Below are 22,572 nucleotides of genomic sequence, written 5' to 3'. Positions count from 1 at the left end.
CTCTGTATAAAATTCTCCATGGTCAAAGGAGCTAGATGCTAAAGCCTGACCTTGGGGGATCTGTGCTCTTTCTGGCACTGATAGGAATGAGGTCAATCATATTTTCACAGAATCATAGACTCATGAAATGGTTTGGTTTGGAAGGGACCTTTAAAGGTCATGTAGCCCAATGGCCCTGCAGGGTGTGCCAGGGACATGGTTATATGAGAGATGAGTGGCAGATCTGGACATGGAACATCATTTCTTGCCTCCCATTCCAATGCCCAATAGAATCACAGAAAAGTTGGGTTGAAAAGGACCTCTAAAGTTCACCTAAACCAACCCCATGCAGTCACAGAGATGTCTTCGACTAGACCATGTTGCTCAAAGCCCTCACCTGGAGTGACTCCAGGGATGGGGTTACTACCTCCTCTGTGGGCAACCTGGGCCAGTGTTTCACCACTCTCGTGTAAACAATTTCTGAAGCCTCAGTCTCCCCTCTTTTACTTTCAAACTATCACCCTTTGTCCTGTCACAAAAGGCCCTTCTGAAAACATAGTCCCCATCTTTCTTACAGACCTCCTTTACGTACTGAAAGGACACAAGAAGATCTCCCCAGAGCCTTCTCCAGACCGAACAACCCCAACTCTCTCAGCCTGTCCTTACAGCTGAGGGCTTCCGTCACTCTTATCATTTTTGTGGCCTCCTTTAACCCCACTCCAACATGTGCATGTCTCTCCTGTGCTGAGGACTCCAGAGCCTGCCCCAGCACTGCCAGTGCCAGAATTCCCTCCCTCCACCTGCTGCCCACACTGGTGGGGATTCAGCCCGGGTCATGGTTGGCTTCTGAGCTGTGAGTGCACCCTTCCAACTCATATCCAGCTAGATGTGGCTTGTTCCAGCTTGTGCCTCAGTTTTCTCACTTGCCAGTGGAAGCAAAGTTTGGTTTTCCTTCTGTGAGCAGCCTTGAGGATGGCAGATCACAGAGCCCATGCAGCTGGGCTGCTTTGAATTGCAACTCGTTCTGGAGGAGAAATGATCTCCCTGGGCTGTTTTCATCCTCAAGCCTAACAAACTGAGCTCTTGTGGGAGATTGCACATTCCTAAAGGCCGGGAGCTCTCTGAAATCCTAGCAGAAGAGATCTCCAAGCCTGAACCCCTCCACCTCCTTCTTCCCCAGGCCAAGCACTTAAATAACTCACTTTTGAGGTTGAGAATGAACATGGCAAGCCAGCCCACGCGCTGGCTGTTTTCTGCTTCTGAGCCATTTTTCTCAGCCAGCCTGTTTTTATAGTGCAGCTTCTTCCATTAGCTGATAATCTCACTCTACAACCCTCCCCAACTGCTTTTGGGAAATCTAAGTGCATAACACCTATTACATTTCCCTTGCCTACCTTGGCAGTAATACTCTGGCTTCAAAGAACTCCAACAAGTTAGTTAAGCAAAAGACCTCCTGCTTGTAAATCCATGCCGGCTGTCTCCTCTAATCCAATTATACTTTACAAGGTGCTCTCTCACTAAATCCTGAAAAATTGTTTCTGATATTTTTACCCACAATTTATGTTAAGCTACTTGGTGTATAATTGCTTGTCTAATCACCTGCTCCTATTTTTGAATAATGGTGTTTGGTTTGACATTTTTGCAGTGCTCCTGTGTCATCCAAGAGCTGCTAAAATGATATTACTTAAGACTTCACTTAGTTCTGTGCTCGTTTCCTCCAAAGCTGGTGGAGTTCAGGTAACTGCAGCAAGCCTACATAGATATCTTGGAAGGCTTTTGTTACCATTAATGTCCACTTGTCAGCTGTACTTTATTTTCAGTGAGGAAGAGGTGAGAAATGGGGATGAAATAGTACAAGTCCTTCTTACAGTAGTAGTCCGGCTCCTAGTACAAGCACAGAGAGAGATGATATTTAATTAAGGCATGTGGAGCCTTGAACAGAGCATGTGGGACTTTGTGCTGAGGGCCTTACTGTCAGTAAGGAAGCACAAGGGACAAAGAAGCATGTCTCTCACACCTCAGAATGTGAGGGTCTTGCCACCAGTGTCTGGGATTTTTTCTGATTCAGCAGGTCCTAGGCAGGGCTCAGTACTGGGTCTGGTTTTGTTGAACATGTTCCTGGATGAAAGGATGGAGTGGACCTACAGCAAGTTTGCTGATGATATTAAACTGGGAGGAGTGGCTCGCACACCAAAAGGCCATTCTGTGAGACCTGGATGGGCTGGAGAAGTGGACAGAGGGGAACCTCATGAAGTTTAACAGCAAGTGTTGAACTACAGATCTACACCTTGGGAAGAGAAACTCTATGTACTACCAGGGGTTAGGGGCTGACTTACTGGAAAGCAGCTCTGTGGTGAAGGATCTTGAAACTGTAGTGGACAAGTTCACCATGAGCCAGCAATGTGCTCTTGTAGCCAGGAAGCTCCAATGGTGTCCTGGATTGCATTAAGAAGAGCATGGCTGGCAAGTCAGGAAAGGTTGTCCTGCCCTTTTCCCCTGCTCTAGTGAGGCCATATCTAGAGTATAGGCTTCAGTTCTGCACTCCCCAGTTCAAGAGAGACAGGGAACTGTTGGAGAGAATCCAGTAAAGGCTGTGAAGTTGGTAATGATGATGGGCCCAGAACATCTCTGTGAGGAAAGAAGGCTGAGAGACCTGGGGCTGTTTAGCATGGAGAAAAGCAGCCTGAATGGGGATGATCTTGATGTGGTTCAGCATCTAAAGGGCAGGCTTTAAGAAGATAAAGCCTGCTACCTCTTGTCCTATCTTTGGGCACCACTAAAAAGAGTCTGGCTTTATTTAACACAGGAGGTTCCATCTGAACGTGAGGAAAAAATCCTTTCAAGTGTCAGAGCCCTGGGCCAGGCTGCCCAGAGAGGTTGTGGAGTCTCCTTCTCTGGAGGAGACTCCCTCTCTCAAAATCCACTTGGACAAGCTGTTCTGGGTGACTCTCCTTGGGCAGAGGGGTTGGAGTAGATGATCTCTGGAAGTCCCTTCCAACCTTCACTATGGTGAAATTCTGTGACAATACACTTCACCTGGGAAGGTAGGTGCAAATTTAGAGAACCCCAGCAAGTAACAGGCAACATCAGAGGAAGAGGCAGTGTTGATGGAGGTGTATTTGCTTGCCCTTTGTTTTCAAAGACAGTAGCAATTGCACATGCAAATGACTCTGTCTCTGACGGTGGAATCAGCTGAAAATATTTTCACACAGTACTGGCAGGGAGTTCTGTTGAGATGTCACATTGTCACATAACCACGGTTTAGTGAATAATCCGTGATGTACAATCTAGCAACATGATGGGTTTGAGCCAGATGAAGAAAAGTGGCATCCTCTTGCTTGCAGCCAGGCAACAAAAAGGATGGAATTTAAGTGGGGAGCAACATATGCTTTTGAACCTTAAATAGACCGGTCTTTTAAAATGAAGAGGAAGAGTGGTGATTCCTCATGCTGGAATCCTTCCTGGCCAAATATCACATTTGCAATCTTCAGCCTTTCCTTAAAGTTTAACTGAAAAAAAAAAAAGAAAGAGAAAAGAAAAGAGAAAAGAGCAGAACAGCTTCTCTAGCAAATACCTCCTCTTGAGGCCTAGGCTTAACCACTAAGGAAGATTAAACAACACCTCCTCAAATCAGCCTTCATGTTGGAAAAACAAATTCAAGGTAGCTGGAGCTATCACTGTGGGGATTTTCTGTTTTGTGTTTTAGGATTGGGTTTTTTTAGTTTTGGTTTGGTTTTTTTTTCCTGTTTTTGAGTTTTCTTATGTCTTTGCTAGGTACATGCAGTGTGAAATAGGTAAATTATGGCCTTCCAAAAGTGAAGTGACCCTTAACTATGGCACAAGGGAGCTCATGTGTAGTGTTATGGGGGGAAAAGCAAGTGCTGTTGGCAGAAACCTGTCCTTGATGGGTTGCCAGACACACATCTTCCATAGACAAATTTCTCTATGCAATTGCTTCCCCTTGCCATGTAATAGAAAATCTCACCACTGAGATGGAACTCTCTCTGATGGAGGTCTCCAATCCTGTTTTTATTTCCCTATCAAGATGATTCTACAATGCAAAGTTTCTTGACAAAGGAATAATTTTCTCCAATACTTCTAATCCAACTTCAGTGATGACTGTCTTCTCTTGCCTCATTTCCCGTCCCTTTTTGTATCATTCTTGAGATTTACATCTTCAGGAAAGGATGCTACTGTTGGTCTGTTTCTTCTTCAGTGGCATAATAATGGGCTGGGTACATCTTGCCTGGCCCAGAGGCACTGGCCGCATTGAGATGTGGACCAGGTCCAGAATTGTCTGAAGTCTGGAACACCTCTCCTGTGAATAAAGGCTTAGAGAGTTGGGGTTGTTCAACCTGGTGAAGACAAGGTTCCAAGGAGACTTTCTTGTGGCCTCTCAGTACTTAAAGGGGGCCTGTAAGTAAGATGGGGACAGACTTTTTAGCAGGGCCTGTTGTGACAGGACAGGGGGTGACGGTTTTAAACTAAAAGAAAAGATGTAGAATAGATGGCAGAAGTTTTTACAGTGAGGACACAATGTCACATTATTTCCAAAGAGGGGCTAAGATGCCCCATCCCTGGAAATATTCCAGGTTAGGTTATGTGGGGTTTTTAACAACTTAACAACTATACTGTAACTTGCTCTAATTGAAGTTGACCCTGCTGACTGCAGGGGAGGGTGGACAAAATGACTTTTAAAGGTCCCTTTCAACCCAAACCATTCCATGATTCTATTATTTTGTGTTTCCAGCCCAGAAAACATCTTCTAATAAGGGTCAGTGATGAATATGTAGAAGAAGCGAGAAAACAGGGATACAATCTCTATTTCCAGTAACTTGTGGCTTAACGCTTCAGGAAACAGAGATGGGCTCCTTGCATTTCATATAAGCTACCCACCTCTTGTTTCATTTTCCTTGCCAGTCTCTTTATTCCCTTGACCAACCACCTGTGCAGAGAGTGTTTTATTCTCTCTTGGTACTACTCTACACTTGGAAACCCCCAGGGGAACTGGGGAGAGGTGAGCATAGAGATTTTCTTTAGCTTCTGAGAGTTGTTTGTAGATAAAATCAGAGCTATTAGGCTGCACAGTGCCATTTGATAGACCCACTTCTTTCATATGTTTATATATCCTGTTCTTCCCAGGTCCTTCCTGTAGATGAGCTATTAAACTTTCTCCCTGAAACAGTCGGGCAGTTCTAATGGAAACCAATAGGCCTCATGCCCCAGTAACACCTGTACCTTATTAGCTTCATGTTTTCTGATGCACTCTGTCCCTGAATGAGGACAATGCCCTCACTTTACAGCAACAGGATGTGTCAGAGTGGTGCTTTACAAAGGGAGTGGTTCACAGGGTGGATGTGGTTAGTGTGTCCTTTACCCTGAGCTCCCACAGATGAGGAGGGATGCAATATAAGCACTGCCATGGAGATTTGAGTTTGCAAAGAAAGAGTAAATGCTGATAAAAAATAAAACAAGGTTGTTAAAGGTGGAGTTGCACTCCAAACACATTCCTTTCCCAGTAAATTATCTGTGGGTTTTGTCCTGAGCTTATCAACAGCTGGCAGCCAGAGGAGCTAAAGGATGCTCTGGGAATTCAGATTTGTTTACCAAGCTTGAGACTGCTTGTCTAACTACCAGTAGAAGTTGTTTTAATTTCCTTCCCTTTGGTGGACACTTTGAAAAACATCTTTCAGTCTCATCTTTTCTTCTCCTTGTCTCCTGAATTGATGAAGTGTGAAAATTAATTGTCCTCACTCCATGTTTTTGCCACTGAAGATGAGAAGTTGTCTTGGCTTTCAGTAGTCTGAGGCAATGATTTCCCAAGCAGGAAGAAAATAGCTGGTACTGCAGGGAGATCTCCCAGATTTCTGCTCATTAATGGGTTGTTAATGCTTGTCAACTGTATATGCTTATCCAAATGATGATCTACTGAAGATTCTTCTCTCTCAGGCACTTCAGTGCTTTGGGTCTGTGTTCCTGCTCATCTCCTACTCCCCCAACTGTCACAGCTAAACTGCCACCACACGTATTTTGAGCATAACACTTGATCCTTTAATTCCTTTATAGGTAAAGATTTATTTGGAAAAGATTATTCTCTTTTTTTCTTTTCTTTCTTTTCTCTAAAATCAGGTCAGCATTTCTAAGTTCAGGTGCAAAACTTGCAGATTATTGGAAGTTTTCTACTCCTTCTCTGATGTGCTGAGCCTAATAACTGCTCATTGCAATCTGTCAGCACTCAATGAATTGAATTCAGTGAACCAGAATCTCCCCGTGGAAGTTTCTTTTGCTGGCGTGTTCCCAGCCAACCCCAACCCCAACCTGTCCTGCAGTTCAGTTCTTGCTGTGGGCACTGGTAGTTCATTGCAGGAGAGGATTTCCCCAGGACAATGAAAAGGATGTTTTGTGTTTGTTATTTGTTTGTTTGGTTTTCCCCTCAAGCATTGATTCTAAACAGCATCCCTGGAGATGTTTCTACAGGCAAAGGTAGAAAAGAGAAAAAATAAAGTGTTTTGGAGCTTAGTGTTTTAATGTGATTTTTAATTGAAGAAAATAATTGACCTAGAAGTTTAGGACAAGTTATTTGCATTGTGAAAGACCATTAAGATTGTTGAGTCCAACCATTACTGCAGCACTGCTAAGTCCACCACTAAACCATATCCCTCAGCAGAAGATCTAAATGTTTTTTAAATCCTTTCAGGGATGGACACTTCACCACTTGCCATGGCAACCTGTTTCAGGGCTTGACAACCCTTCTGGGGAAGAAATTGTTCCTAATGTCCAAACAAAACCTCCCCTGGTGCAACTTGAGGACATTTCCGCTTGTCCAATCACTTATTACTTGGGAGAAGAGACAGGCCCACTACCTCACTACAACACCTTTTCAGGGAGTTGTAGAGAACAAGGTCTCCTCTGAGCCTCCTTTTCTCTAGGATGAACAGCTCCCTCAGCTGCTCCTCACAAGTCTTGTGCTCTAGACCCTTCACCACCTTGGTTGCCCTTCTTTGGACATATTCCAGCACCCCAATGTCCTTCTTGGAGTGAAGGGACCAAAACTGAACCCAATATTTGAGGTGCAGCCTCACCAATGCACAGTACAAGGGGACAATCCCTGCCCTAGTCTTGCTGCACGCGCTATTACTTATCCAAGCCAGGATGCTGTTGGAAACCTGGCCTCATGGTGGCTCATCTTCAGCCAGTGTTGACCAGCACCCTCAGGTCTTTTCCACCAGGCAGCTTTTCAGCTACTCTTCCCCAAGCATGGAGTATTTCAGGATGTTGCTGTGACCCAAGTGTAGGACCTAACATTTGGCCTTGTTGGACCTAAAACCAGTCTTTAGGTATCAGAGAATAGAGAGGTACCTAACACAAGGCCCTCCTTTTGTAGGATCTCACACCTTTCATGAAGCATCTGGCTCAACTTAATAACAGAAATAGGAGACAGAGAGGGGTGGATATTAGGTTTTATTAAGTATTTCAATTCCTAAGTAACTGAAGAAGCATTTTATACACACTGAACCTCTATATAGTTCTTTACTCTCCATTGTTTTGCCAATATGGTTTCTTAGTGAGTCTTTATGCTCAAAAGGACCCCTGGGCCTTTGTTACCAATCAGTGTGATGATGGTGTAGCTGGTGGCCTTTAGCTCTGCTTTTTGCTGTATCAATCTTACCATTCAAAGAATAAACTTTCTGATAAATGGCAGTGTCAAGAGAAAGGTTAATATTTTAAAAACCTAGATAGATCTTGATTTAGCTGCCATTTTGTGACAGTCATGCAGTCATATTAGGAGGAGGTTGCCAGTTTCTCGGTTGACTAATTGGTCTCCATTTCAAGAAGACCCATGCGTCAACTGCTGACAAATTCTCTGAAAGATAAAGAAAATCACAAACAAAGGCAAGAAAATGGAGAAGCTAGTGCTAAACTATGGATAAATACCCTGTTCAAATGGAGTTTTACTGACATCAGGTCTATTGCCTGCCATAGGAAAATTAATTCTTTAGATAAATTTATGAAAGGATGAAGATTTCTGCAGAAAATAGGTATGGTTTTCAGGGGCACTATTGAAACTAATTTCTTATTTAAAATGCAACAATTTTGATCAATTTTAATGGGATTCTCTCACTTCAAAGTTAGGAATTCAGAAGAGGTCAAGTAGTAGGAACTCTTAGTGATAGTCTTGAGTACTGGGTTCAGTTTTGGGTTACTCATCTCAGGAATACAATTGAGGTGCAGGAACATGTCCAAAATAGAACAACTTGTTGAAGGGCCTAGAGCACAAGTCTTGGGAGTGGCTGTGAGAACCAGGGTTGTGTAGCCTGAAGGAAGACCTTACTGTCTGTAAATCCCTGAAAGGAGGTTGGGGCCAAGTTGGTATTGATCTCTTCTCCCTGATAACAAGAAACAAGACAAGAAGAAATGGCCTCAAGTACCATGGGAGGTTTAGCCTGGATATTAGAAGAAGCTTCTTCACTGAAAGGGTTCTCATGCACTGTAACAGGCTCCCTAGGGAGGTGGTTGAATCCTTGTCTCTGGAGATGTTTAAAAGATGCAGAGATGTAGTGCTGAGGGACATAGTTTAGCACCAGAATTGATAGAGTTAGAGAATGATTGGACTTGATGGTCTTAAAGGCCCTTTACACCCAGGATCATTCTATGGTTCTATGCTACTATTGGGCGTTTAAATACAGAACACTTTTCCATAGTCATAGAATCATAGAATCCCAGCATTGTAGGGATTGTAAGGGACCTCTGGAAATCATTGAATCCAACCCCTCTGATAAAGCAGGGTCACACAGAGCAGGTTGGCCAGGTTCAAGTTCAGGTGGGTTTGTAATCTCTCCAGAGAAGGAGACTCCACAACATCTCTGGGTGGCCTGGTTCTGGGCTCCGGTACCCTCATAGGAAAGAAGTTTTTCCTTATGTTCAGACAGAACTTCTTGTGTTCAGGTTTATGCCTGTTATATTTGCCTGTCTAAGAATGTTTAGGATTCTTGTTAAGTGAGGAATTAGTAACAGAAAATGGCAACATTTGCAATAATTGAAAGCAAAAGCAATATTGAAAAAAGAAACAAGGAAGGAAAGATAGGGAATAACATTTAAAATGACCAAGAGAACAGGAACTCTCTGACTCATTACCTTCCAGGCCTATTAGTGTAATAACTGGAAGAATCTTTCTTATTACCACACTGCACTTGGGGCAGAATAGGCAACAGATGTGCCTTGGTTTTGATTGTACAGAGTTCTTCTGTTGATGATGACCAGACCCATGGTTTTGGAAGATCAGTCCACTTTTAAAGCCTTGCTGATGTGTTTCTTCTTACATTCCTCTTTGTTTCATTTATTTATTTATATCACTGCTTTTCGGGTCAGTATCTTTGGGCAAATCAGTAGGAGAGGATCAGGAGCTCTTGTGAAGTCTTACTACCTGGTCTAATCAAATATCATTCAGTTAGTTAACCTCAGGAAAAAGACATGGAAAGGAGGACTGTAACACAGCAAACTAAATGCTGAAACATTCACACATCAGCAGAAACCAAACCATGTTTAGGGTGATGGTAAACTTCAACTCCACTGTTTGTCTGGCTAAACAGGAAGTAGTAATTCATACTTGTCTTGAAACTATGACAACTACTGGAACAGTCCCACTATAGGTCTGGTTGCTGGGTCAGGATCTTCTGAAATCTGTATCCTGATTGAGAAAGACAAAACCCATCTGTAGTAGTAGTAGCAATAATAATAAGAAGAATTGATAAAATTTTCTCTTAAGATCTATATGCCTAGCTAAGCTATTTTCAGCACTGGCTGACAATTACCATTGAAACTATTTGACAACTACTTATAAATTCATAGAATTGAAGGCCAAAAGAGACCAGCATGATTGTCTAATGTGATCTGCATAACTCAGGTCACAGAACTCCTCAGGGAGATGTTTGCTTTGAGCCTCAGCTCAGCAGTCCTGCATATCTTGTAGGAAAACAAACCATCTGAGCTAAACATTTCCAGGGATTCAGTACATGCCTTTCTAAACATCCACCATTAGCACCAGGCAATCCCTCTAGTCCTGGAGCTTCACAACATCCTTGTGAGCTGCAGATATGCTCTAACCCTTGCTGTGCCTGCAGATAACAGGCATGCACCAGATTCATCTCACCTTCAATATAGGCTCCCTTCATAAGCAATAAATACTCCTGGATGGTGTTTATGTCTCTTTCAGAGATGCTTTGGCTAGATGAAGGGAATAAGAGGTGACATACCTTGTGCAGGTATGGGTCCCTGACCAGGGAGGAAATTGAACTGTGCTCCTACCTGGCTGGGCATCACTACTTCACATGCTAGTCAGGAGAAAAGGAGTCTCAGAGGAGATAGTATTGCTTTCTACAGCTACCTGAAGGTAAATTGTAGTTTTCAACCCCTTGACACAAGGGTGTCCAAAGAAGGGCAACAAAGATGGTGAAGGATGTAGAGTATGAGTCTTGTGAGGAGAGGCTGGAGAAACTGGGGCTGTTTAGCCTGGAGAAAAGGAGACTGAAGAGAAACCTCATTCTCTATAAGTGCCTGAAAGGAGATTGGAGTGAGTTTGGGGTTGGTCTCTTCTCCTAGGTTTCAAGAAATTCCAGGTGTCAGGTGACAGCAAAAGAGGAAAGTCAAGTTGCACTAAGGGAGGTTTAAGTTGGATATTAGGAAAAACTTCTTCCCCAAAGGTTTTGTCAAGCCCTGGAACAGGCTGCCCAGAAAAGAGATTGAGTTATCATCCCTGCATTTAAAAGGCATGTAGATGTGTTGCTGAGGGACACACTTCAGTGGTGACCTGGCAGTGATGGGTTAGTGGTCGGACGTGATGATCTTAAATGTTTTTTCCAATCAAGATGGTTCTGTGATTTTCTGTTTCTATGTAAGGAACAATTTTTGGAGGAGCTGATTCAGGAGCAATGGCTGAAACAAGAAATAAAATAAGTGCAAAATATTACTTATCCTTCACGCCCCTTGGGACATATACCTATAAAATCTGTCTGTCCTTTGGAGAGCACAAAAGAACAGGGGCATGAGCTCTTGTGTTTTCCTAAAACACGAGCCAGAAGAGGTGATACTAAAACTCATGAAGTTCAAGCAGGAGATGTACACCTCTCCTCAGGTAAAATCCCAGAGAACTGGAAGGAAACTCACCTGTTATTTAGTTGAAATTTGAAACTGATCCTCAGCTGTCCTCTGGTTTGATTATATGTTCCTAATTTCCTGCTCCCCATAAATGCTGAGAAAACCACTCTCCTGATGGTGCTGGTGAGGGTTTTTCTCAATGCCTGCTGTTTGGTTAATAAAGCAGGGGCAGGGACTGCTGTTTCTGGAAGAGGCAGGCTATAATCCTCAGGAAGCAGAGGTGATATTGTTCCTGCAGGACATACATTATTGCCGCCACGCTGCCTGTGTGCGGGTAGGTAGGAGACAGACAGACAGATATCACGGATCGGTAAGAGACTGGGAAAAGCTGTTGTTACAATTTTACAGGTCACTGGTGTGAAATGGAATCCAATAAATAAAAAACCCATTCCCCACAGCCCCTTTCTGCACAGTATAAATCTGCCAGGCCTTGCAAATGCGCTTAGCTGGCTGCCAGGATTGCGTGTGTGCATTCATGGGAGCTTGGATACACACATGTCTGCAAGAGTGAGGAGGAGCGTGATGCCAGGTGGTCAATACCTCTGGTCTGCTCTGAGGATCATACGAGTGCTATGAGCCTGTGGTGGCTGAAAGGGGGCTAGGTCCAGTGCATAGGCTTCAGGAGAGGAGATTTCAGCTACCTCAGCTTTCCTTCAGTTTGGCCAGTCAGAGTGTTTCTGGCAGTAGTATTTAGTGTATTTGCCCTTCAGACAGCCACTTCAGTGCTGTGGCCTCACTACCTTCTAATCACAGTGTGGTGGGCTGAAATTTGCCCTCCAACACTAAAACTACCACATACAGAATCAGAGAATCATGGAAAAGGTTTGGTTGGAAAAGACCTTTAAGATCATCTAGTCTCCTGATGCATTTTGTTCCCTGTCCCCTTCCTGAAAGTCTCTGATGACCACAGATGAAGAATGCTGGCCCTTTTTCTGCACTTGTACTTTGCCTGGAGAAAAGGAGAGTAGAAAGGATGGATGAAGAGGACATTGCTACTGCTTCTAGAAAGTTAGATGCCCTGAGCTCTGAAAGGATCTCAGAATCACAGGAGGGTAGAAGTTGGAAGGGACCTTTGGGAATCATCTAACCAAAGCAGGGTTACCCACAGCAGGTTGCCCAGCATGACATCCAGGCAGTTTTGGAATCTCTCCAGAGAAGTGGCACAAGTCTCTGTCACCCTCACACAAAAGAATTTTCCCTCAAGTTCAGATAAAACCTTGTGGGTTCTGGTTTGTGTCTGTTGCATGTTGTCCTGTCACTGGGCACCACTGAAAAGAGTCTGGCTCCATCCTCTTTTCCCTCACCCTTTGGAAATTGATCATCATTGAGAAGATCTCCTCTCAGTTTGTGTTTCTCCAGACTAACCAGCCCCAGGACTCTCACCCTTTTTCTCTCACAGAGATTCTCCAGTCCCCTCATCATCTTTGTAGCCTCCACTGGACATTTTACACTAGTTCCCTGTCTCTCTTGAACTGAAGAGTGCAGAGCTGGACCCAGCACTCCAGACATGGCCTCACTACAACAGAGAGTGGGAGAGGAGAACCTCCCTTGAACTGCTGTACACAGTTGATGATGCTCCCAAGACTCCAAACTCCTTGAAGCTACAGGCTTCTTTTAAGATGCTGATGGAGACCTGGATAAAAGTTTCCACGAGGGTCGGTAGGGTCCTGTCAGGAGGCACAAGTGTCACTGGCAATGCTGGTAGCGTGCATGTGAGCCAGTCCTGCAGGGAGATGATGTAGCTGCCCTGAGACTGAGGAAGCTTCACTGCCTCAACTGCTGGAGGTGGACAGGAGTGAGTCCTTTGAGCTGCACCCAGGGCTTGCTTTTCAATGGGACTCTGCAAGGGGCTTTCTGATCCTTGCTCTCATGCCTTTCCCCTTGCATTCTGTGCCAAACAAGCCTCCCTTCTTCTTTGTGGCTGGGGACAAAAGGGTATTTTGTGGTTGGTTTTCTTTATTCTTTTGACATGGAGTGTGGTGCACTGTGAAACTCACCTGAGCAAATCACTCAGCCCAAATCAGATTGTGGTCTTTTGTAAGGCAAGCCCACAAGGGAGGCAGGTATAATGAGAGACATGGAGCCAGTATGCCTTTGATCTTCAAGGTGGAGGGCTCCTTTAAGATTTCTTGCTAGGTTAATCCTTCTCTCTTTCAAGATGCCAGGTTGGGAACCACCTGGATGGAGCTGGCAAAAGCTTTGTGAGGTCTCGTGTGTCTCTGTTCTTTATGCACAGGCCAGCTGGCAGTTTTCATCTTGCAGTCGTCCAACACCACCACCCCAGATAGACCTGGTCCTTGCCCCCCTGGGCAGCACTCCTGTTCAGCAGCAGCTTTTGTGAGTTCAAAGCCTGAAATTAGATCTCATTGTTTCGTACAGTACCAAAGACAGACCATGGAGTATTGAAGACCATAAATCAGGTTTGTATCAGTTATCTGTAGGGACAAAAGTTCTATTTCTCTACAGATCCTCATGCCAGGTGTTTTTCTCCAAGAATTCTGTGTGTCTTTCCATAAAAAAAAAAATGGTGCAGTTTGAGTCTCATCTTTCTTCTTTGGCTGGAGAAAAATGTGAAATAAGTTACAGGAACACAAGAGAAAGAGAAACTGATTGGGGAAATGAAGAACCTTGTGCACTCTGCACAAGCAGGATGGTGGTGAAACACTGGCTCAGGTTACCCAGAGAGGTGGTAGAAGCCTCATCCCTGGAAACATTCCAGGTCAGGTTGGATAGGGCTTTGAGCAGCCCTTACTCACTCCCTGCTCACTTCAAGGGAGATTGGACTAGAAGACCTTTACAGATCGCTTCCAGCCCAAACCATTCTGTGATTCTGAAAGTTTCAGAAATTATACAAAGGCCAGAATTCAGAGTTATTACCATGTGTCAAGAGAAAGGATGACCTGTACATGATTTGGGATGTCATCAAAACCAGAGGTATCAATGCTGCTGCACCTCTGTGGTGTCTGTAGCCATAGGGCAATCACAATTTTGAGGGTTGTCTCAGCCCCAGGAACTACATCTCTTAACAGCCCCACAGATTTGCAGTGAATTAGAGAATTACAGAATGGCAGGGCTTGGAAGGGACATCTGGAGATCATCTAGTCCAACTCCAATGCTAAAGCAAGTTCACCTAGAGCAATTGTGCAAGAAGATTTTGAAAGTCTCCGGAGAAGGAGAATCTGCAACCTCTCTGGGCAGTCTGGTCCAGCGCTCCGTCACCATCACAGTAAATAAATAGTTGTACCTTAAGTTCAGATGGAGGTTCCTGTGTTCCAGTTTGTTCCTGTTACCCCTTGTCCTATCTCTGGGCACCAGTGAAAAGAGTCTGCCCTGTTTCTTGACACCTGCCCTTTAGATATTGAAAAGATCCCCCCTCAGTCTGCTCTTCTTTAGTTGCATCAGTGAAACCTGTTTTAGTGATTTGTGATGGTTAGAAGGAGTGGTGATAAGCAGTAAAGTCCTTGGATAAGTCTGGAGCTCCTGATGCTTACTCCTGAACTGGGCCAGATGGCAGCTGGGTGGCATATTTTGATGAAGAATAAGATACTTCTCATTCTTTAAGGAAATAAATTATTTATTCAAATTATTTATTCTTTAAGAAAATAATGAATTTTTATCATGTGGATGCTCTGTCTTTATCCTTCCATACAACAGTTGAGTCTGCACCGCAGCCTGTTCCCATTAAATAAAAGCTAAAAATAGCAGGAAGACATCTCTGAAATGCCTTAATACTTGGCAGCTCTCAAAGAGCCTGAGGGTTTTCCTAGCAGTATTCTCCATGGATCAATACTGGACCCAAAGCTACTGACAATTTTCTTGAATGAGAAGGAATTTGATATTAAATCTCACAGATAAAATATTCACTGTGCAATGATTACCTCAGCATTAATGATGGTGAGGATAGAGTGGTTGGGTGACTTTGGCTCCCTCAAACACAACAAATGCAAATCTCTCGGTCTCCCAAGAAGGAATGCATGTCAGACTGGAAAGTGGAGACATGTCTTAGAAAGCAGTGACTGAAATGGATGAGCAGGTCATTTCTTTACATCCTTGCAAAGGATTTTTCCTGGTCTGGCCCACAGCAGAGAAATACTGAAACCATCCTGCATCCTTGAAGGAGCAGTAGTCATCATGTTTTGTGGTCAGCTCTGGAGACTCCTGTCAAAAAAGAGCACTGAGAGACAGGAAAAGGAGCACTGAAGACCCACACATTTTACTTAATTTTTAGAGTGTGAGAAGGTATGATTGAAAGAATCTCAATCTGTTGATTTATCAGATGGAAGATTGAGGGATCACTCAATTTCCATGTCTAAACATCTTCATGGCGTGAAATGAGTGAGCTCATCAGTTTAGAGAAGGAAAATAGGATAAGCATCAGTGGTTATAAGCCAAATCCCAATGAATTCATACAAAGTAAGGCATATACAAGTGTTTTATGATGTGATGATTGACCACTGGAACAAACTGCCTGTGAAATGGAGGATTCTTCATTCCTTGGTGTCTACACATCAAAATGGGAGGTCTTTCTAGGCAATATGCTTTAGCTGAAACCAGATTATTTGGTTCTATGTAAGGGTAGATGGGAGAAATTTAGTGGTCTGTGATGTACAGGAGATTAGAACAGATGATATAACAGTCCCTTCTGACCTTAAATGCCATGCACTTTAGTGATCCTTGAATTAAATGTCCTTGAACTTTCATTTTATGGCAAGACAAATGTCTGAGAAAGCTGAGAAAACATGTGTAGTGCTTGCAGCACTAGATTATGCACTTAATCCACTGAAATATGAGCACTGGGGGTTGGGATGGAGCAACCCTCATTGTGCTCAGTAGGAATTTTGCTTTTCAAGCCCTCCATGAATTACAGTGCTGCAGGGAGAGAGCTGAGCTTTGCTAGGAACTTCTGCTCAACTTATTTCGCTCTGAAACAAACAGCAGAGATATCAAAAGGCAAATAGATGTGCCCCAAAATAGTTGCCTGCATCTCTGCTTGGTTGTTGTCTTTTTGGCAGCTCTAATTACCACCCAAGAGCACACTGAGCTCTCACAGATGTCAGCTGAGCAGTAAGTTCTGTCTGCTGTTCTCTCCTTTAATAAACTAAGACATATATTTAAGAGCTCAGGAAGATCCTGCTTCTTGTTTTCTCCCTGAATCTTCACAGAACCACAGAATGGTAGGTGTTGGAAGCTGCCTCTGGAGATCATCTTGTCCAACCTTACTGCTAAAGCAGATTCACTCAGATCAGGTTGCACAGGATCATGTCCAAGCAGGTTTTGAATCTCTCCAGAGAAGGAGACTCCACTACCTCTTTGGGCAGTCTACCCCAGTGCTCCATCACCCTCAAAATAAAGAAGTTTTTGCTTGTCTTGATTAGCCCTTGACTGAAACACTTAGTGATGGTGTTGGTGGTGAGGGCTCTGGATGGGCAGGTATATGTAATAACCCCTGGGAAGTCCCAGTTTTGTCCTCTAAGGTTGAGTTAGTTTATGTTGCTTCAGCTCAGGATCAGCTACTGCAAGCAAAGGTTATCATGGCTCTCTCTGCCTCAGATCTGAAGTTTTTGGTTTGCAGATTAACCGACGTGACCTCATAACTCTTCAGCTGATGCTATCACTCCAGTTGATGCTGCCTGTGGCAGGCTGTGAAACTCCTGTCAGCTGAGATTTGCTGGCACTACGTGGGGGATAACTTATAAAAGGAAAAGAGGCAGCCATAAAAGGAGAGAAGTCAAAGTAGGGACATGTATGAGAGTATTTAAAACAAAACAAATGCCCTTTTTGTGGTCTCCAAGGAGCTGTGTGAAGCTCACTACCAGTGTATGCTCACACTGCTAAAAGCTATCAAGTGCTCACAGCTTTATGAGCTACCTGCTGTTTGCTGAGCCCACTATAAAATAGGCTTAATCCTGGTGATGTGTTTTCTGAAGGAAGGAATCCTGAATAATAAGCATGATCATGGAATCATAAAAACATCAACTAGATGCTTCAAAAGAAGCATAACCAGCAGATCAGGAGAGGTGATTCTGCCACTCTGCTCTGGTGAGACCAAACCTGGAGTACTGTGTCCAACAATGGAGTCCTCAACACAAGAAGGACATGGACCCGATAGAGTGGGTCCAGAGAAGGGACACAGAGATGATCAGAGGGCTGGAACACTTCTCCTATGAGGACAGGCTGAGAGAATTTGGGTTGTTCAGCCTGGAGAAGAGAAAGCTCTGAGGGGACCTTGTTGTGGCATTTCAGTATCTGAAGGGGACCTACAGGTAGGACTGGGGAAGGACTGTTTACAAAAGCTTGTAGTGCTAGAATGAAGGCCAATGGGTTTAAACTAGAGCAGGGTAGATTTAATTTGGATGTTAGGAGGAAGTTCTTTACAATGAGGGTAGTGAAATAATGAAACAGGTTGCCCAGAGAGGCAGTGAAGGCCCCATCCCTGGAGTCATTCAAAGTCAAACTGAACTGCCTGATCTGCTAGGAGATGTCCTGGCTACTGCAGGGCAGTTGGACAAGATGACCTGTGAGGAGCCCTTCAAACAAGATGCATTCTGTGATTTTATGATGATCTTAGAGGGCTTTTTGAACCAAAACAATTCTATGAATCTATATTAAGTTTGAAAAAGATCCCTAAGATAATCAAGTCCAACCATCAACCCAAGACCACCATGCCCACTAAACTGTGTCCCTAGATATAATGTCAACATGTGTTTTGGATGCTTCCAGTGTTGGTGAGTCTACTATCTCCCTGAGCAGCCTATTCCAATGCTAATTTCCTAATATCCAACCTAAATCCCTGGCACAACTTGAGGCCTTTTCCTCTTGTCTTAAACCATGTGCCTCAAGCTGAGAGGTGACAACTTTGCCAAAGCAGTAGCTTAATAGTTTTTTGTATGTGATCAGTGTCTGAGGGCCCAGGGAGGAGACAAGATGGAGAAGAGTAATAAAGAGAGGATGCAGGCCACCAAGCAGCCTTTCTTTTAGCCCAACATTTGGCTACAGGTAAATAAATGCGGGTCAAAACAGAAAGGGAATCTGGATGATCAGAGCTTTGGAGTGATTTCCATGTGGGAGATGATTGAAAAACCACAGAATCATAGACTCATTAAATGTTTTGTGTTGGAAGGGATGTTTAATGGCCATCTAGTCAAACCCCCTCTGCAGTAAATGGGGAGCAGGAACCCCTCATCCTGAAAAGATGTGAATGGGTGTGTATGGCAGTGATTGGTGACATTATGAACAGCAGGAGATGGATAGCAATTGGCTCTTTACTACCTCTGCAAATACAAGAATGACAAGGCATGAAATTAAGCTGTTGAAAAATCAAGTCCTGAACAAACAAAAAGAGGTGATTCCTTCAAGAAGTGGGCTCTGGATTTGTGAAACTCCCTGCCAAATCATGCTGTGGATGCAAAAATTCAATGTGATTTCAAGGACAAACTGGAAAATGAAAGAAAGGTCTGTCTGGGTTATGGAATAGAGATATGTAAGACTCAGAAGTTCCCCTGACTGAAAACAGTCAAGGGCTGGGAAGCTACTGGGGACATCTATATATTTACTCTGTTCTTACGGTTTCCTTGGTGCCATGGCTGAAGACAAAGAATTGGGATATGTGGAGTACAACTGGTTTTGAGTGCTGCTGTGGGGAATTTTAAGTCTGATCATAACTGAAGAAAAAGACATTTGTCAAACTGTCTGCCACAATTTCTGTAGCTTGACAGTTCTTGTAGGGGGCCATATAATCCTCCACAAGGGCCTTAGATCAACGTGATCAGTCCTTAAAGAACCACGTGGGTCATCAGGCATCCTGGAAATTCAGGATGGAGTTGAGGTGTGTGGGGACAGAGAAGAGGCAGATCTTCTAGTCCATGGGATGATGACATTTTAACCCAGGGAAATGATGAGGATATGAAGGTAGGATTTGTAGTAGCGATAAGATTAAATCAACAAGGAGACAGAAAAGGCTATCTGAAAAGGTTCCTGGGGTGCAGGAAGATGCTGCTTGATAACTCAGGGTGAGAACTTTTGGAAATATGGTGGAACAAGGTGACCTGGAAAGTAGCTATCACCATTAGAAACAGCTTCACCCTGTGTTTTTTAACTGTGCATACCTCCACCAGGAGCCTTCAAGTGATGCTGGACTTTGAAAAAGCTCATTGCAGTGACACAAGTTCTATTACAGTTCCCAATTAAATCTATATATAGTCTTTATAAAGCCTGAGTAACAATCTTTCCCTTGCTGGGCAGACGTGCTTCAGTAACCACACAGACACCAGCTCTCATTAATCCTGGTCTGGCCCTGCACTAATTGTGACATGAGGGTCTCTATTTTGAAGGCTTTTGAACACAAACATTTTGCCAAACCTCATTTGTTTTACACTTTCCATACTGAAAGACTTGACTGTGGGATAAAGATTTAGTGGTAAACAAGAAAGAGAGGGATGTAAAGCTAGACCTGACAGGTAGGAAAACAGATTGAACACTACAGGCAGACAAAGTTGGCCAGAGCTGATGGTTTGCAGGCTGGGTAAGATCACAGAATCATAGAATGTTAGGGGCTGGAAGGGACCTTGAGAGATCATCTAATCCAACCCCCCTGCCAGAGCAAGATCACCTATACCAAGTCACACAGGAACTCCTCCAGGCAGGTCTTGAATAATAATTCTTCCTTCTGTTTCCATGGAACTTCCTATGCCTCAACTTCCACCCATTGCCCCTTGTCTTGTCATTGAGATCACCAAGCAGAGCCTGACTCCATCCTCTTGGCACTCACCCTTTAGGTATTTATAAACATGAATGAGGTCACCCCTCAGGCTCCTCTTCTCCAAGCTGAAGAACCTCAGCTCCCTAAGTCTGTCCTCATAAGGAAGTTGTTCCACTCCCTTAATAATTTTCGTGTCTCTGGTGGTTGGGTTCATTAGGCTTGGGTAAAATCACTTCTCCCACACTTTTGAGCTGGTGAACTGTGATTGCTACAATGGACAAGGATTTCTAACAAATTTCCTGCCTCATACACAGGCCATATAAACACGTTCATGGGTTTCAGTGTTTGGCATTACTGGTAAGGAAAAACCAGGAGAGAACTAGTGAATACTGAAACCTCTGGACACGTGCTCTTCAATCTCCAGATTGCCACCATACTCACAGCAGGATGGTGTGCTCCTATCTTCCCCTAGAATATTGATGCTTTTGGGAGAAGAGCCATTATGATGTAGACTGAAGAAGGGACAGCACAAGGCACAGACTGGGTAGTTGTGAAGGGGGAACCTGGGAATCCACCAAGCCTTCAAGAAAAGGACTTCTTTATCTCAGTGTCTGTTCCTTTGTAAATCAAACCAGAACATAGAGCAGAGATGAATTTGGATGCAACAAGGCACAAGGACTGTATTTACAGAGCAGACGGTGGAAGGCTCTTATTCAAGCACAGTCCATGTCATCACACAAGGTCTTTGGAGTTCCTGGGACAGTTTTCTAGCTATGCAACACAGCATATTTCTTCTACCATTGTCTCAGTGTTTCACGAATCTTTTATTAGGATGGTTATTGTGGTGCTACAATTAGGGTCAGGGGAGATTTTAGCATGTTTGGGCATTGTTAGCAGTGGCAAGATTAGAGGAAGAAAAGAAAATTAAGTATGACATTGATGTGAGATTCACCTCATACAGTGTTCAATGTGTATACTGTAGATGCCTCTCCCTGATCTGTCTGTTGAGACTCCTTTATATTCATTGGACACAGTGATATCCAGGGTGTGATTTATCTCATCCCTTGGTAGACATCTAAAACAGAGAAGAGATAAATCCTGCCCTTCCCTTCAGCAGTACCTACATTTCTAGCTTAGACTTAGACTTTGGTAAGAGGGCAAACCCCTTGCTGTGCACACTTCTCACGCCAGAATTGTTCCTCACAAACTGCAGGTACCTGAAAGGATGTTGCAGTGAGGAGGAGGTTGGTCTCTTTTCCCATGTAACTAGTGATAGGATGATTCTAGGGTGATTCTGTGATGTGATGATTATATGACAAGAGGAAACAGCCTGAAGTTACACAAGGGGATTAGGTATTAGGAAAAATATCTTTACTGAAAGAGTGGTCAAGCATCGGAACAGGCTGCTCGGGGGAGCGTTTGGAGTCACTATCCTTGGAGCTGTTCAAAAATGTGTGGCAGTTGATACATGGTTTAGTGGGCATGGGTTGACAGTTAGACTCAGTGATCTTACAGATCATTTCCAACCTTAATGATTCTGTGACTCTATAATTTGCCAATTGGATGGATGAGAAATGAAACTTTCTCAAAGTCTGCAACTTGACTTTTCTGAGACAATTATGAAGCAGGCTCCTGCCAAGGGAAGCACTGCAAGAAGTGCAAAGAAAATTGTGCTCCTGTAGAACCACCAACTTCATTCTCATTCTGAGAGCATCTGATGGGAACTGATATCTCTCAGCCTTATTCCAAAGGCTTCTGGGGTTATTGTAAGACTCAAATCTTTCAATCTCTTATTTCTTTGTCTCTGTTGGTGTAAGTGGCATGTGATTGTGGCTGGGAATTTGCCCCAGCAACACTAGAGTAAAGACATCTCTCACCAAAGAAGTGAAGGACAGCTCCGAGCAGCAAAGGGATAAAAACCAGCACACACACCACTGTAGATAGGAAGCCCTTTGTGAACAAGTAAATTTGGATAGGCAATACACCCTGCCATGCAGCAGGTATTGACCCCCAGTTTAATTATTGTGTCATTTGTCCTTGACAGCTACTGCTGCTTCTAATTAACTCTCCTTAATTAAAGCATCCGGTTTTCCAAGTATGTAGGCATGGATTTACTGGGAAGAGGGCTACAACGAAGAAGAAGAGTTGGAAGTGTCTGATGAAAAATGACATTCCCTGTTCCACTGGGAGTAGCAAGTTATTTATTTATCACACTAAACTGTGAGGCTGGAATCAAACTCAGGTCCTCATCTCCATCTTCTCAGGAGCATCTTTCCCACCAGTTTTCCAGCTTTTTACATATGTGAGAGTCCTGTTTCTTACCCGCGTATCTAAGGCGTGCTTCAGCACCCTGAGCTCTTCTGTACTATGTTCCTGCTTTTGGCTGAGTTTGTAGGTCAGGTGGACGAGGCACTGGTTTTCAAACATGACAGAGGAATTCAAGGTCCCTTTGTCCATAATTCAGGCCAAATTAAAGCTGGCATCCTGGGATGCCATGCAGGTGACCGAACAACCTCACTGACTCTGCTGAAGGTGCAGAATCTGGTTCTACCAGTGGTCTCTTAGGTGTTGTTTGCCTTGCTCTATTTAATAAGCTGTATTATCATGAACACTCTATTCAAGGCTTTGAAATCAAATAAGCTCCTCTCTTAATCTTTGTGCAGGTTTTCAGGGCTGGCTGAGTCTTGAAACATAGCAGCATTGGCAGAATCCACATGGCTTGACTGAGTTACTGTTCAGTG

At 43.8% G+C, this 22,572-nt stretch overlaps 1 protein-coding gene across 2 annotated transcripts in view; it reads left to right on the top strand.

Moving 5' to 3' along the window:
- PLXNA4 (plexin A4) overlaps positions 1 to 22,572 on the top strand; it is a 538,983-nt gene that overhangs the window by 327,124 nt on the left and 189,287 nt on the right. The gene's annotated exons all lie outside the window — the stretch shown is intronic.

This window comes from Dryobates pubescens, chromosome Z (genome assembly GCF_014839835.1).
Source record: "Dryobates pubescens isolate bDryPub1 chromosome Z, bDryPub1.pri, whole genome shotgun sequence".
Taxonomy (NCBI): domain Eukaryota; kingdom Metazoa; phylum Chordata; class Aves; order Piciformes; family Picidae; genus Dryobates; species Dryobates pubescens.
This window is presented reverse-complemented; position numbering and strand designations above follow the sequence as displayed.